This window comes from Pongo pygmaeus, chromosome 9 (genome assembly GCF_028885625.2).
Source record: "Pongo pygmaeus isolate AG05252 chromosome 9, NHGRI_mPonPyg2-v2.0_pri, whole genome shotgun sequence".
Classification (NCBI taxonomy): Eukaryota; Metazoa; Chordata; class Mammalia; order Primates; family Hominidae; genus Pongo; species Pongo pygmaeus.
The window spans coordinates 62297493-62313713 of NC_072382.2; the positions used below are offsets into that span (position 1 = coordinate 62297493).

At 40.9% G+C, this 16221-nt stretch overlaps 2 long non-coding RNA genes across 3 annotated transcripts in view; one reads left to right on the forward strand and one right to left on the reverse strand.

Annotated features, from left to right (window-relative positions):
• The window catches only part of LOC129007317 (uncharacterized), a 50107-nt gene extending 40514 nt beyond the window's left edge, over positions 1-9593 (forward strand). Inside the window, exon 4 of one of the 2 annotated variants that reach the window (XR_008492287.2) lies at positions 7479-8316. This is a non-coding gene — a long non-coding RNA (uncharacterized LOC129007317). Of the gene's footprint in view, positions 1-7478 lie in introns of both variants that reach the window. The other variant, XR_010127581.1, reaches the window with a different exon arrangement.
• The window catches only part of LOC129007318 (uncharacterized), a 62359-nt gene that overhangs the window by 18252 nt on the left and 27886 nt on the right, over positions 1-16221 (reverse strand). The window lies entirely within an intron of this gene.

A 16221-nucleotide genomic window follows, 5' to 3' on the forward strand; every position in this document is an offset into this window, starting at 1 on the left:
GTGCACATTTTCCTCTCTCAGTGAAGTCACACTCAGCTCTGAGCCCACTGCTCTCACCAGTCCAGGGAGCAGCTAGAGCCGATATTTCTATATTTATATTAGGCATTTCCAGTCAGTTGCCATGGATATCTGGAAGGTAAAGCAAAGTATCAACATGGAGTGAAATTCAACTTTGAAAAATCTTATACAACCCGAGGAAACTTTGCTTGTTTGTTGCATAGTTGCTAAAATGTTTAAGTTTTTCACAGCATATTGTCTGTTTTGTTGTCAGAAGGATAAATAAAGGAAGGAAACTTGTGCTTGGCCTGGGAATTCAGAAAAAACTGCTGTGTGGTTCTTGCATTTTTCCTTTTGCAGGTCTCAGCACCTATCAACTTAACTCACACAAATTCAGAGTGAGGCACTTTTTCTCCATTTTGCAAATTTTATGACAATACAATCTATTTCCTGTCAAATTAGTGCAGTTCCCTTTTTATTAGCTTTTTGTTATGTAGATCTATAGATAATTCTATCGTCCTTGTCTTTATTAAACGGATACCCTCTACTGGTTTAAATTGGGTCATAAAAATTGTATCACTTTATTTTATGTAGCATAAATATAATGTTGGGTGTTCAGTGTACTGTCAAGTCTTGGTGGTAATGAATAACTGGCTTTCATAGCCTGCTGAGAATGCTGACTCTCCCTCCTACTCTATGGCTGTGGCTGATGCCGAATGATTTTCAAGCTACACCATCTCTGCTTTCCCCTAAGAATCACCTGGTGAGACAATGACCTATTCTATTCTAACCGAATTGTATCAGCTCTCCACTGGGGGAAAAAAAAATAGAAAGAAAAAGGAAAAATAAATCCACAGCAGTCTCCCTCTTGATTCATAACTCAAATTCCCTTATGAAATTTTTCTTAAGCAGTCAGAAATTGAATGCTTTAAATCTTGAGGAGATGTGTGTCTGTTGGTAAGTGCTCCAGCTGATGGGACCTACTTCAAGTTGCAGTGTCCTGTTATGCCTTCTGAGGCCAGCAACCTAATCAGCCAGGGGGCAGCTGCCCATTCCCTTAGCCAGGGTCCTTGTGGTCTGAAAGGATTGGGGCCAAGTCATGAGACAGTGCCTCCAGAGGACAAGGTGGGAATGGCAGAAGCCAGGAAATTTAGTGATTCCCAATCTGGAAGACTCCAGAGAGGCAAACTGCCCAGGTAAGGCCAGAAATCACAAGAGCTTCGCTCAGCTGGAGTCTTTGGGCAGGGAGCAGACTTTCTCAGGAAGAGAAGCATCCTCATGTTCATCCCTAAGCTGGGGACAGTGGGGACAGAGGGCAGGTGTAGTAGCTCCACCTTCTGAAATAAAAATGGAGGTTTGATGGTTACCAGGGCTTTCCTCAGCTATCTATGAGGTGGTCAGAGACACTAGACCCAAGACCAGAAAGATAAAGACCTGCAGGGCTTTTGCTTCTGTCCTCTCCCCCTCCCCCTGGTCCCTAGAGACACCTGCAGTGAAATCCTTAAAACACAAAACGTGTGAGTTCTTGTTTGAGAGCAGAGGGGAAGAAGGGAATTGGGAAAACTGTGGCCCATAATGCATCCAAGACTAGCGAGGAGAAGACCAGGGCTAGAGGGGTGATGGAATCTTCATAGGAAAGAAAAGTGGGTAAGTCAGTGGGTTTGTGTCAGGAGAAGGAAAAGGAGAGGGTAGAGGCTGGCCAGGCCTGAGAAAGCATCCTGGGGCAGAGCAGTGGAAAGGCCCAGAGCTCCTGACATGTTACCCAACTGGCAGGATCTAACCAGGGAAGGGGAGCTACCTAGGGCAAGGAGTTCTGCATTCAGATCTCTGTTATTGTTGGCTGTGTAACATAAGCCAGTGTCTTCATCTCCCTGTGCTTTGTAAAATGGATGTGATAGGAATTCTGACCTCTTAATTTGTGGGGATTCCTTGTTCATGGCCGCACTATTCACAACAGCAAAGACATGGAATCAGCCTAAATGCCTATCAATGGTAGACTGGTTAAAGAAAATGTAATACATCTATACCATAGAATACTATGCAGCCATGAAAACAGAATGAGATAATGTCCTTTGCAGGAACATAGTTGGAGCTGGAGGCCATTATCCTTAACAAACTAACACAGGAACAGAAAACCAAATACTGCATGTTCTCACTTATAAGTGGGGGCTAAATGATGAGAACTCATGAACACAAAGAAGTGAACAACAGACACTTGGGCCTACTTGAGGGTAGAGGATGGGAGGAGGCAGAAGAGCAAAAAAAATAAATAAATAATAACTATTGGGTACTAGGCTTAGTACTGGGCTGATAAAACAATGTGTACAACAAACCCCCATGACACAAGTTTACCTATATAACAAACCTGCATGTGTACCCCTGAATCTAAAATAAAAGTTTAAAAATTGTGATTTTTTTTCCTTTTTCTCCTTGCCTTGATATCAAAAATGTTCAGAAAGTTTTAGTTCTCAAAATATATTTGGGGGGGGGGAAAAAAAAACAAAGCATTTGGACTCCCTAGATATAAAGAGTCTACTTGGTCCTGTCTCTTCTCTGAACAGCCTATTCCAAGAACAACAGCAATGTCCTGCCCAGCTGAGACCCCTGAGAGGAATGTGTCCTGTGGGGTTCATAGCCTACGCTGTTAATTTCTGAGTTAACCTCTGTTTCATGAAGGGCAACTAACTGTGCCATTCCATTTGTCTTTAGACTAGATAAGGTAGCATCTGGATTCTGGAACAACAATGCATTCCCAGATACTTCGCTGACTTAGAAGGGATTGTTTCAGATGGTGATAATGAGGGCAGGCAGCTCCCAGGTGGAGGGTCACTCAGGCAGAGCTCTAAGTGCTCTGGAAAAGTGCAGGAATCTGGCAGGATGGGAAAACAAGGCGTCTTCTCCAGGTTATTGAAATGTTTATCATTGACTGGGGTGTGTCACACACTTAAACAAATAAATTCCAGGAATGTGGAGAGGCCAATTGTGGATCAGGCTTGCCAAAAGAGGGCATAGTATGGACAATCGGCTCTTGATCACATCTCAAATAGCTACTCTCCATGTCCTATCTTTATGCCAAAAGTGAGCCATGCTTGGTTCTCTGGGCAGCGGGGGTGAGGAGTGGTAAAAGTTGGTGGGGAAGGAAAGTCCTTATTCATAACCAAAAGATTAAGTGAGTGTTTTAATTTGGGCTGCTATAACAAAGTGCCATAGACTAGGTGGCTTATAAACAGCAGCAACTTATTTCTTACAGTTCTGGGGAATGGAGAGGCCAGCATGGTCAGGTTCTGGTGAGGTTCTTCCAGGTTGCTGACTGCTAACTTCTTCCATGTCTTCACATGTGGGAAAGGGGTGAGAGAACTTTCTGGGGTTCCTTTCATAGGGGTACTAATCCCAGGCATAAAGCCTGTACCCTCACAACCCAATTACTTCCCAAAGGCCACATGTCCTAATACCATCACAGTGCAGGTTAGGATTTCAATATATGAATGTTGGGGGAAAACAAACATTCAGTACATTATGGTGAGTTCATGCTTGGACAGTTTTTTCCTTGGCCAATTCAGTCACTTCTCTATGATGTTTTCCCTAACCTTTCTTCCTGTGGTACTCTCCAAAGATGTCTGCCACGAATTCCCTCCACATACACCCATGACACTCCACTCATCAAGAAGTGAAATCTATGTCTCCTCTCCTGAATCTAGTGTGGACTTATGACCTGCTTTGACAATAGGATGTGGTTAAAGTGATACTCTGAGATTTCCAAGCCCAGGCCTTAGGAGAACTAGCAGCTCTTAGAAGCCATCTGCCAAAAGAAGTCTGACAACCCCAAGACAGCTGTACTATGAGGAAGGCCAAGTAAGCCAGGTGGAGATACCACATGGAGGGTGAGAGCTGCCTGGCCAGTGTCCAGCTCTTCCAGTGAAATCAGCAGAAAAATCAACAGCTGTGCAACTAAAGAAGCTATCTTGGACTTTCTGCTTCAGCAGGCAACACACAAAGTAGGAGAGTCTCCCAGCTAAGCCAAGCTCAGGTTACAGAATCCTAAAAAATCATGAAGTATTGTTGTTTTAAGCCATGAAGTTTTGGGGTGGCTTGTTACATAGGAACAGACAACTGAAGCACCACCCTATGCCATAGTAAGTCATCACCTCCTCTGTGCTATTTAGGTGCTTTTGTACATACTTTTACAATTGTTGGTTTGCTCGTTAGTTAGCCTTATTCCAACATTCTTAAAAGCAAGGGCAGTGTCTTAAACATCTCTGATTCCCCAAAATAGGAGGTACTCACTAATTAATTGTTGGGGGAGTGACTGGCAAGATGGATGAATGTATGCATGGTGATGAATATAGGAATCCTTTTCCTGCAAGGGGACAAAAGGAACAGCTTAGCTTAAAAGAAGAATGACTTCCCACAACCTCTTCCTCTGAAATCTAAGGGAAAATGAAAGAATTTAACACAGAGATAAAGAGAATTTGGAACCTGAGGGTGAATGTGGGAACTCCCTCATATAAATCAGCTTTTATCTCTTCTGAGATGAAAGATATATAATCATTTATTGAGGATGATGATGGAGCAGCTTGAAGATAGAGACCCAGATAGCAAAGAGGGCTGGGAAAAACATTACAAGGAAGGTCTAAGAATAACTGCAAAGGAGAGAGCTTTTCTGGGAATGTCAGTCTTAACCAAAGGTTACTGAAAGATGCTTCTATGAAGGAGGATCACCTTCCTACCCACAAAGTGTTGCGGGAAGTCAGGGATCCCAAACGGAGGGACTGGCTGAAGCCTTGGCAGAAGAACATGGATTGTGAAGATTTCATGAACATTTATTAGTTCCCCAAATTAATACTTTTATAATTTCTTATGCCTGTCTTTACTGCAATCTCTAAACATAAATTATAAAGATTTCATGGACACTTATCACTTCCCCAATCAATACCCTTGTGACTTCCTATGCCTGTCTTTAATCTCTTAATCCTGTCAGCTGAGGAGGATGTATGTCACCTCAGGACCATGTGATAATTGCATTAACTGCACAAATTGTACAGCATGTGTGTTTAAGCAATATGAAATCTGGGCACCTTGAAAAAGGAACAGGATAACAGCAATTGTTCAGGGAATAAGACAGAAAACCTTAAACTCTGACCGCTGGTGAGCCGGATGGAACAGAGCCATATTTCTCTTCTTTCAAAGGCAAATGGGAGAAATATCACTGAATTCTTTTTCTTGGTAAGGAACATCCCTGAGAAAGAGAATACGTGCCTGGAGGTATAGGCCTATGAACAGCCCCCCGAGGTGTGCCTGTCTTTTATGGTCAAGACTGCAGGGGTGAAATAGACCCCAGTCTCCCATAGCGCTCCCAGGCTTATTAGGAAGAGGAAATTCCCACCTAATAATTCTGGTCAGACCGGTTGCTCTCAAAACCCTGTCTCCTGATAAGATGTTATCAATGACAATGGTGCCCAAAACTTCATTAGCAATTTTAATTTCACCTCGGTCCTGTGGTCCTGTGATCTCGCCCTGCCTCCACTTGCCTTGTGATATTCTATTACCTTGTAAAGTACTTGATGTCTGTGACCCACACCTATTTGCACACTCCCTCCCCTTTTGAAAATCCCTAATAAAAACTTGCTGGTTTTTGTGGCTTGTGGGGCATCACAGAACCTACCAACATGTGATGTCTCCCCTAGATGCCCAGCTTTACAATTTCTCTCTTTTTTACTCTGTCCCTTTATTTCTCAAGCTGGCTGACGCTTAATGAAAATAGGAAAGAACCTACGTGAACATCGGGGCAGGTTCCCTGATAACAAAGAAAGAAATAAATCCAAAAGAGTAAATGAAAACTTTTCACCTATTAGATAGACATGGTGTAAATTCAGATTTTAGAGAAACCAGTAGGTTGCCAGAAGGGTGAAACTGGAATAACCAGTTAAGTGAATTCATGATTAAATTTACAAAAATAGTTGTGTGATTTTTTTTTAAGTAGTAAGACTCAACATGCTTGGCAAATTTTGTAGATGAGGTGAGGCATGTACCATCTGTGTAAAATAAATTGTCAGCAAATGCTTTCACACATCCCAGTGTTTAAATGTGTCATGAGATCAAAGGGGGAAGATGGTAAGGGCTAGAGATGATTAAAAATAAATCTTTGCAAGTTACTTCAAAAATTTAAAGCAGCCAATGAATAGGAATAACTACTTATTTGGATTATCACAGATTCCTCAAAAACCAAAACTTATATGTAGATGGTAGTAGTTTGTAATCACCACACTCAGAAAAAGAAGCATCATGTTATTTTTTTTTCTTAAATTTATACTAAATCTGACTCTTTCTCCATGCCACAGGGTCACCTGGGATGCACTGAGGATGGTGGGGAGACAGAGGGAGAAGGGAAATTCTGAGCAAGAGCCTCTACTGTTATTTCTGCAGGGAGGAATGGGTAAAGCAGGATAAGCAGACTTAGGATTGGCTAATTCCAATAACGTGGGCTCTGGGGCATAGGGGCTGTCCCTAGTTGTTTGGCACCTGCCCTGGGGTGATTAGGGCAAGAGGAGGGAGAGTGGCCTAGAGTGTGAAGCCCAACAAAGGAAGTGCTGAATGAAATAAATGAAATAATAAGTGAAATAAATGAAAGCCTCTTATCTACTAGATAAACCTACTAGATAGATATGGTATAAATTAAGGTTTTAGAGAAATCAGTAGGTTGGCAGAAAGGTAAAATAGAAATAACCAATGAAGTGAAATCATGATTAAAACTTATAAAAATATCTGTATAATTTTTTTGAGTAATAAGACTCAAAGTGTTGGGGTCTGGGCTCTGGACTGGTTGGCTTGTATTTGAAAAGCTCTCTCATGAATGAGATGTTTAGTATCTCTAGAAATTGACTAAGCATGGGAGGTATGGTCCCTCCAGAGTCAGCAAGGCCCCAGATGTCAGAGCATCAGAATATAAATAATAAAAGGTTTGGTTAATACAGTGCTGGGGTTGGGCCACAGATCTTTGGGGAGGCTGGGGGCCCCACTATAGAAGGTCTAGTCTCCCCAGGAGTTGCCATTTCCTCTTTCCTCTTTCAGAGCTTATCATTTTCCAAGAAACCATCACCTTCCCAGCTTTAGGGACTTTTTTCCTCTCTCAGATCAGCTACTTCAACTTATACCTGTCTGTAGCAATTAGAATGCTTTCCACTACAAGTAGCAAAAGAAACAAAAAACTCAAATTGGCTTTAAAAATAAAAGAAAGTTATTGGCTCGCCTCCTGGCAGGGAAGATTTTGGACATGGTTATATAAGAGCTCTAACCTCTTGAATGATGGTTTTAGAAAACTTCTGTTTTCTAAAAGCAAAGTCCAATTTCCTCCTTTCTACCCTTGATTATGGGAAGGACTTAGTGGCTTGCTTCTAATGAACAGAATGTGAAGAAGTTATAGTGTGTGACTTTGGAGACTAGAACATAAAAAGCATTGAAGTTTCTTTCTTCCTCTCTTTCAGATGATTTACTCTGGGGGATGCAAGTTACCATACCTTGTCACAAGGACTAAGGCAGCCCTATGGAGAAAACTCCAGGCCTCCCACTGATACCCATCACAGACCTGCCATCTCTGAATGTGCCACCTTCACACAAGACCCTCCAGCTGCAAGCAAGCCTTCCAGATAACTGCAGCCCCATCTGACATCTGGCCTGAACCTCTGAGAAAGCATGAGTCAGAACCACACCCAAGTTCCTCATCCAAAGAGACTATGGGAAATAAGATCTGTCTGTTGTTTTAAACCACTTAGTGTTGGGATAATATATACTTAGAAATAGATCATGAATAAGCCCCATTTCTGCTATCATTTTCTGTTATGCCCCTTTTCATGTCGGCTTAGTCTCTAAGCATACTTCCCTCATTGGGGTGAAATGGTTGTATTAGTTTCAGGTCCAACAAACATACACCACACTGTCCATGAGGTGAGAATGCACAGATATATCAGAATTCCCAGCAAATGTCTTGAGCTTCTGACAAATTGAGCCACCCCTGACCCAATCTCTGAGGTTAGGGGAAGGTTATATGCTGACTGAGACAGCCCTGGGTTACCTGAACTATGACAAGGAGGATGAGTTTAATGCAAACCACCTGACTATTACACACACCTCCCTGGGGGTCCTTTCCAGGAACCTTAGGCTTTAGAAGACAAAAGCAATAAAAAGGATTTGCCATCAAGTGATGGATACTTTCCATTGCCAACTCTCCCTGAGGCAAAGGGAAAAAAAAAACTGGCTTCTTTTTTTGTCATGGGGGGTGGAGAATAAATAAAATAGAAATAACTATCTCAATAAATTAACTTGCTATGTATTTTAGTGAGTCTCTGGTGACTCCTAAATTTATATCTTTATCCTAGAACATCTCTCAACCTCCAGAGTCACGTATACAATTGCCTCTTGACGTTTCTACTTTGGTATCTACAGACATCTCAAACTAAACATAGCCAATTGGAGACCCTGATTCTTTCCCACAAACATGCTGACACTCCATATCCAATCCAAAGGGAAATCATGCTAGCCCTGCCTTCAGAATATGTCTAGAATCCCTCCACTTCTCACAGCTTCCTGTCATCTATGGGTCACCATCATCTCTCGCCTCTATTACTGCCTCCTAGCTAGTTTCCTTTGCTTACTAACAGGGAAAGGTGATCCTCTGAAAACCCGACCCTCACCACTCACATACCCTCTCCTAACTCTGTTCTAGATGCACTGCCTTGTTTACCTTCAAATGTGCCAGGACCCTTCCTACCTGGTCATTATTTTACCTTCTTCAAGTCTTGGCCTAAATCTCACATTCTCAACAAAGGCATTCCTGCACTGTCAGATTTAACATTGGGACCTGCATGGCTCCATCCCGCCCTTCTTCCTGCCCTGTCAAGTTCCTCTTACCCAATCATATTAATATTTTCATTTTTTCATAGCATTTCTCATCTTCTATATAATTTACTTATTAATTATACTTACTGCCATCCCCTTCACCATGCATGTTCCACAAGAACAGGGATCCATGCTTATCTTTTCCACTGCTGCCAAGAACAGTGCCTGAGGACTTGGAACCTTAGAGTGTATGCTCAGTAAGGATTTGTTGAGTGAATGATTGGCTGGTTAGCTAGCTGATGCTCACACCAACCCCATGATGTGGGGATCCCTTCTGCCTCCATTTGCTGAGAGGTTCAGTAACTTGTTGGAAATCACAAAGCAAGAGGATGAGGAGCTGAGATGAAAGCCCAGCCCACATTCTTCACCACAGACCCTTCCTGCAGCAGCTCTTATAGAATTTCTAATAATTAGTCCCCTCCTTTTCTCTCAACCTTAACTTGGAATATAATTATGGAAATTTTTTTTTATCACAGCAGATTTCATTAAGTTAAAGAAAATGTAAAAATTGTGAAGAAGGCCTGAAGCTAGGAATGCTATCAGGGAAATGAAGCTCTTAACCTATGTGATTTGACATCTGGGAAATATATTTAGTAATCACTTTTGTCTTAAAATATCTAACAATGTCTTAAGAAAATGTCTTTCTCCTAATTGTTTTGGTCTTTACCTAGGTGTATTGAACCTGTGCCCCCAACCTCTGCTCCAAAAAAGAAATTGATGAATCCCTGTATTTATTTTTGAAATATTTGTGCTCAAAGCTTCTGAACTTGTTCCTTTATTAACTAATCAATAAACAAAAAATGTCTGTTTTCTCAGCAGAAGCCCAGGAACTTGTGTCACTCTGAGAAATAAGAGTGACTTTCCTCATTAGGGAAAAGACCGCTGAGTCTGGCATTTGATAGCAATAAAAAGTGCCCAGGGCTAAGACCTACCTCCTCACCCCTCCACTCCTGCCAGCCTTTAATTCCCTGACTGCCCAACACTGGGTTTGCCCACTAAGGAGGAACCTACCCATACAGTTCACCACTAGGGATGGTCTGTAAATGAGTGACTAATGAAAATGTAGGACCTACCCAAATTTATCCAAGGTGAGTTGAAGATCAAATGAATGAAATGAAGTGAAAAGAGAAGTTTAGAGAAAAAAGAATAAAAAGAAATGAACAAACCCTCCAAGAAATATGGGACTATGTGAGAAGACCAAATCTACATCTGATTGGTGTACCTGAAAGTGATGGGGAGAATGGAACCAAGTTGGAAAACACTCTGTAGGATATCATCCAGGAGAAGTTTCCCAATCTAGCAAGGCAGGTCAACATTCACATTCAGGAAATATAGAGAATGCCACAAAGATACTCCTCCAGAAGAGCAACTCCAAGACACATAATTGTCAGATTCACCAAAGTTGAAATGAAGGAAAAAATGTTAAGGGCAGCCAGAGAGAAAGGTTGGTTACCCACAAAGGGAAGCCATCAGACTAACAGCGGATCTCTCGGCGGAAACTCTACAAGCCAGAAGAGAGTGGGGGCCAATATTCAACATTCTTAAAGAAAAGAATTTTCAACCCAGAATTTCATATCCAGCCGAACTAAGCTTCATAAGTGAAGGAGAAATAAAATACTTTACAGACAAGCAAATGCTGAGAGATTTTGTCACCACCAGGCCTGCCCTAAAAGAGCTCCTGAAGGAAGCACTAAACATGGAAAGGAACAACTGGTACCAGCCACTGCAAAAATATGCCAAATTGTAAAGACCATCGAGGCTAGGAAGAAACTGCAACAACTAACAAGCAAAATAACCAGCTAACATCATAATGACAGGTCAAATTCACACATAACAATATTAACCTTAAATGTAAATGGGTTAAATGCTCCAATTAAAAGACACACACCGGCAAATTGGATAAAGAGTCAAGACCCATCAGTGTGCTGTATTCAGGAGACCCATCTCACATGCAGAGACACACATAGGCTCAAAATAAAGGGATGGAGGAAGATCTACCAAGCAAATGGAAAACAAAAAAAGGCACGGGTTGCAATCCTAGTCTCAGATAAAACAGACTTTAAACCAACAAAGATCAAAAGAGAAAAAGAAGGCCATTACATAATGGTAAAGAGATCAATTCAACAAGAAGAACTAACTATCCTAAATATATATGCACCCAATACAGGAGCACCTAGATTCATAAAGCAAGTCCTTAGTGACCTACAAAGAGTCTTAGACTCCCACACAATAATAATAGGAGACTTTAACACCCCACTCTCAACATTAGACAGATCAGCGAGACAGAAAGTCAACAAGGATATCCAGGAATTGAACTCAGCTCTGCACCAAGTGGACCTAATAGACATCTACAGAATTCTCCACCCCAAATCAACAGAATATACATTCTTTTCAGCACCACATCACACCTATTCCAAAATTGACCACATAGTTGGAAGTAAAGCACTCCTCAGCAAATGTAAAAGAACAGAAATTATAACAAACTGTCTCTCAGACCACAGTGCAATCAAACTAGAACTCAGGATTAAGAAACTCACTCAAAACCACTCACCTACATGGAAACTGAACAACCTGCTCCTGAATGACTACTGGGTACATAACAAAATGAAGGCAGAAATAAAAATGTTCTTTGAAACCAACAAGAACAAAGACACAACATACCAGAATCTCTGGGACACATTCGAAGCAGTGTGTAGAAGGAAATTTACAGCACTAAATTCCCACAAGAGAAAGCAGGAAACATCTAAAATTGACACCCTAACATCACAATTAAAAGAACTAGAGAAGCAAGAGCAAACACATTCAAAAGCTAACAGAAGGCAAGAAATAAGTAAGATCAGAGCAGAACTGAAGGAAATAGAGACACAAAAAACCCTTCAAAATATCAATGAATCCAGGAGTTAGTTTTTTGAAAAGATCAACAAAATTGATAGACTGCTAGCAAGACTAGTAAAGAAGAAAAGAGAGAAGAATCAAATAGATGCAATAAAAAATGATAAAGGGGATATCACCACCGATCCCACAGAAATACAAACTACCATCAGAGAATACTATAAACAGCTCTACACAAATAAACTAGAAAATCTAGAAGAAATGGATAAATTCCTGGACACATACACCCTCCCAAGACTAAACCAGGAAGAAGGTGAATCTCTGAATAGCCCAATAACAGGCCCTGAAATTGATGCAATAATTAATAGCTTACCAACCAAAAAAAGTCCAGGACCAGATGGATTCACCTCCAAATTCTACCAGAGGTACAAGGGGGAGCTGGTACCATTCCTTCTGAAACTATTCCAATCAATAGAAAAAGAGGGAATCCTCCCTAATTCATTTTATGAGGCCAGCATCATCCTGATACCAAAGCCGGGCAGAGACACAACAAAAAACCAGAATTTTAGACCAATATCCCTGATGAACATCAATGCAAAAATTCTCAGTAAAATACTGGCAAACCAAATTCAGCAGCACATCAAGAAGCTTATCCACCATGATCAAGTGGGCTTCATCCCTGGGATACAAGGCTGGTTCAACATACACAAATCAATAAACGGAATCCAGTATATAAACAGAACCAAAGACAAAAACTACATGATTATCTCAATAGATGCAGAAAAGGCCTTTGAAAAAATTCAACAACCTTTCATGCTAAAAACTCTCAATAAATTAGGTATTGATGGGACGTATCTCAAAATAATAAAAGCTATCTATGACAAACCCACAGCGAATATCATACTGAATGGGCAAAAACTGGAAGCATTCCCTTTGAAAACTGCCACAAGACAGGGATGCCCTCTCTCACCACTCCTATTCAAAATAGTGTTGGAAGTTCTGGCCAGGGCAATCAGGCAGAAGAAGGAAATAAAGGGTATTCAGTTAGGAAAAGAGGAAGTGAAATTGTCCCTGTTTGCAGATGACATGATTGTATATCTAGAAAACCCCATTGTCTCAGCCCAAAATCTCCTTATACTGATAAGCAACTTCAGCAAAGTCTCAGGATACAAAATCAATGTGCAAAAATCTCAAGCATTCTTATATACCAATAACAGACAAACAGAGAGCCAAATCATGAATGAAATCCCATTCACAATTGCTTCAAAGAGAATAAAATACCTAGAAATCCAACTTACGAGGGACATGAAGAACCTCTTCAAGGAGAACTACAAACCACTGCTCAAGGAAATAAAAGAGGATACAAACAAATGGAAGAACATTCCATGCTCATGGGTAGGAAGAATCAATATCGTGAAAATGCCATACTGCCCAAGGTAATTTATAGATTCAATGCCATCCCCATCAAGCTACCAATGACTTTCTTCACAGAATTGGAAAAAACTACTTTAAAATTCATATGAAACCAAAAAAGAGCCCGCATTGCCAAGTCAATCCTAAGCCAAAAGAACAAAGCTGGAGGCATCACGCTACCTGACTTCAAACTAAACTACAAGGCTACAGTAACCAAAACAGCATGGTACTGGTACCAAAACAGAGATATAGACCAATGGAACAGAACAGAGCCCTCAGAAATAATGCCACATATCTACAACTATCTGATCTTTGACAAACCTGACAAAAATAAGAAAAGGGGAAACGATTCCCTATTTAGTAAATGGTGCTGGGAAAACTGGCTAGCCATATGTAGAAAGCTGAAACTGGATCCCTTCCTTACACCTTATACAAAAATTAATTCAAGATGGATTAAAGACTTAAATGTTAGACCCAAAACCATAAAAACCCTAGAAGAAAACCTAGGCATTACCATTCAGGACACAAGCATGGGCAAGGACTTCATGTCTAAAACACCAAAAGCAATGGCAACAAAAGCCAAAATTGACAAATGGGATCTAATTAAACTAAAGAGCTTCTGCACAGCAAAAGAAGCTACCATCAGAGTGAACAGGCAACCTACAAAATGGGAGAAAATGTTCGCAACCTACTCATCTGACAAAGGGCTAATATCCAGAATCTACAATGAACTCAAACAAATTTACAAGAAAAAAAAAAAAACCCCATCAAAAAGTGGGTGAAGGATATGAACAGTCACTTCTCAAAAGAAGACATTTATGCAGCCAAAAGACACATGAACAAATGCTCATCATCACTGGCCATCAGAGAAATGCAAATCAAAACCACAATGAGATACCATCTCACACCAGTTAGAATGGCAATCATTAAAAAGTCAGGAAATAACAGGTGCTGGAGAGGATGTGGAGAAATAGGAACACTTTTACACTGTTGGTGGGACTGTAAACTAGTTCAACCATTGTGGAAGTCAGTGTGGCGATTCCTCAGGGATCTAGAACTAGAAATACCATTTGACCCAGCCATCCCATTACTGGGTATATACCCAAAGGACTATAAATCATGCTGCTATAAAGACACATGCACACGTATGTTTATTACTGCACTATTCACAATAGCAAAGACTTGGAACCAACCCAAATGTCCAACAATGATAGACTGGATTAAGAAGATGTGGTACATATACACCATGCAATACTATGCAGCCATAAAAAATGATGAGCTCATGTCCTTTGTAGGGACATGGATGAAATTGGAAATCATCATTCTCAGTAAACTATCGCAAGGACAAAAAACCAAACACCGCATGTTCTCACTCATAGATGGGAATGGAACAATGAGAACACATGGACACAGGAAGGGGAACATCACACTCTGGGGACTGTTGTGGGGTGGGGGTAGGGGGGAGGGATAGCATTAGGAGACATACCTAATGCTAAATGGCAAGTTAATGGGTGCAGCACACCAGCATGGCACATGTATGCATATGTAACTAACCTGCACATTGTGCACATGTACCCTAAAACCTAAAGTGGAAAAAAAAAAAAAAAAGAAATAACAAGTCCCTCCCTGTCACTAGGGACTTTCCACCAGAATATACCAAAGAAAGGCAAATGCCTAGCTATAGCCAATCAAGTAATTTCTTTACTTACTTCTTCATTCAGCCTATAAAAGCTGGCTGCTCATGTAGCTGGGGTACAGTTCTCTGAATCTCTTTGGGCTCTGAGCGCTGCCCAATTCATAAATTGTTCTGTGCTCAAATAAACTCTGTTAAATATAGTTGTCTAAAGTTTATTTTTTAACAAAGAAAATACCTATTACCCTTGTTCCTTGTCCCTCAGTGCTTTCACTTCAAATTGATATTGAAAACTCATAATATTCCTTTTGTCCACCCCACCAGCCTACCACCAATATAGTTGGTTCTTTATCTCTCACTTTTCTTCCTTTCTTCTTCTATAATTGCCTGTCTTATGTTCTATGCAATCAGGATCTTTAAATTATTAGACATAGAAAATGACAATTTGGGGATTTGTAAGGATTTTCTTCATCGTAGGGTGGAGGCTGGAACTTGCCCTTAGGGCAGACTCCACCTTTTGCTTTGTTATTCTTTTAATTATACAGAAGTCTGGCAGATGTCTACCCAAGAAGTCATTCTAATACAGATACATCAGACTGCAAATGTTAAGTATTCAGTTTAGTGAAGGGAATTCCTTCATTCACATATTCATTCAACAAATATTTAAGTGTCTGTGTATCAGACACCATATTGATGGCTTGGTAGGACTTTTGAGGCAGCTAAGGCAGCCTTAACAGAGCAGTTTTTATGCTGACATTGAAAATATATTCATTTGGCGTAATATTGCCCTCTCCACCCTCCAGATCTCCATCTTTGGAGTCAAAACAGAGCCCCACATGCTCTGTGAACAACTGATCCTCCAGAGGTCTCCACACCTCCAGGAGGAGTCTTGAGGGAGCACCAGAGATGAGAATCTTCCTTGACAAGGTTCCAACAATTCTCTTCCCCCTCAATACCCACAACTTCACCCTAGCTGTCTTTGTCCACCAATGAAATACCCTGGGAATATACTCAATTCTCCAGGGCTGAATTGAACATCCACTTTGTCTCCATTTTGGTCATTCATTGCAAGAAGCCTTGGTTTCTCAGTCCACCCTCCATCCCCCAGATCCAATCCCCAGAATGTCCTGTACATTTTGAGCCCATATCATAATGCTCTTCAATTTATAAAAACTTCTACCATCTGGAATTCATGGTCATAATAAACAATATTCCCTAAACCCTTGAAGCATCTCTAAAAACTCCCTCCATGTCCTGGATCTAATAAAACCTGACCCTTCCTTAAGGACACTGCTTCCCCTGCAGCCCTCTCCAGGGACAGCTGTTTCATCTCTCACATCCCTCCAGTCACTGGAGCCAGTGGTGGTGTAGGTCCTTCTTATTTCTTATTGTTGCTTCCCAGCCATTCTCCTTTCACCTCCCTTAAAAGCCATAGTTTTGACTCTGACATCATT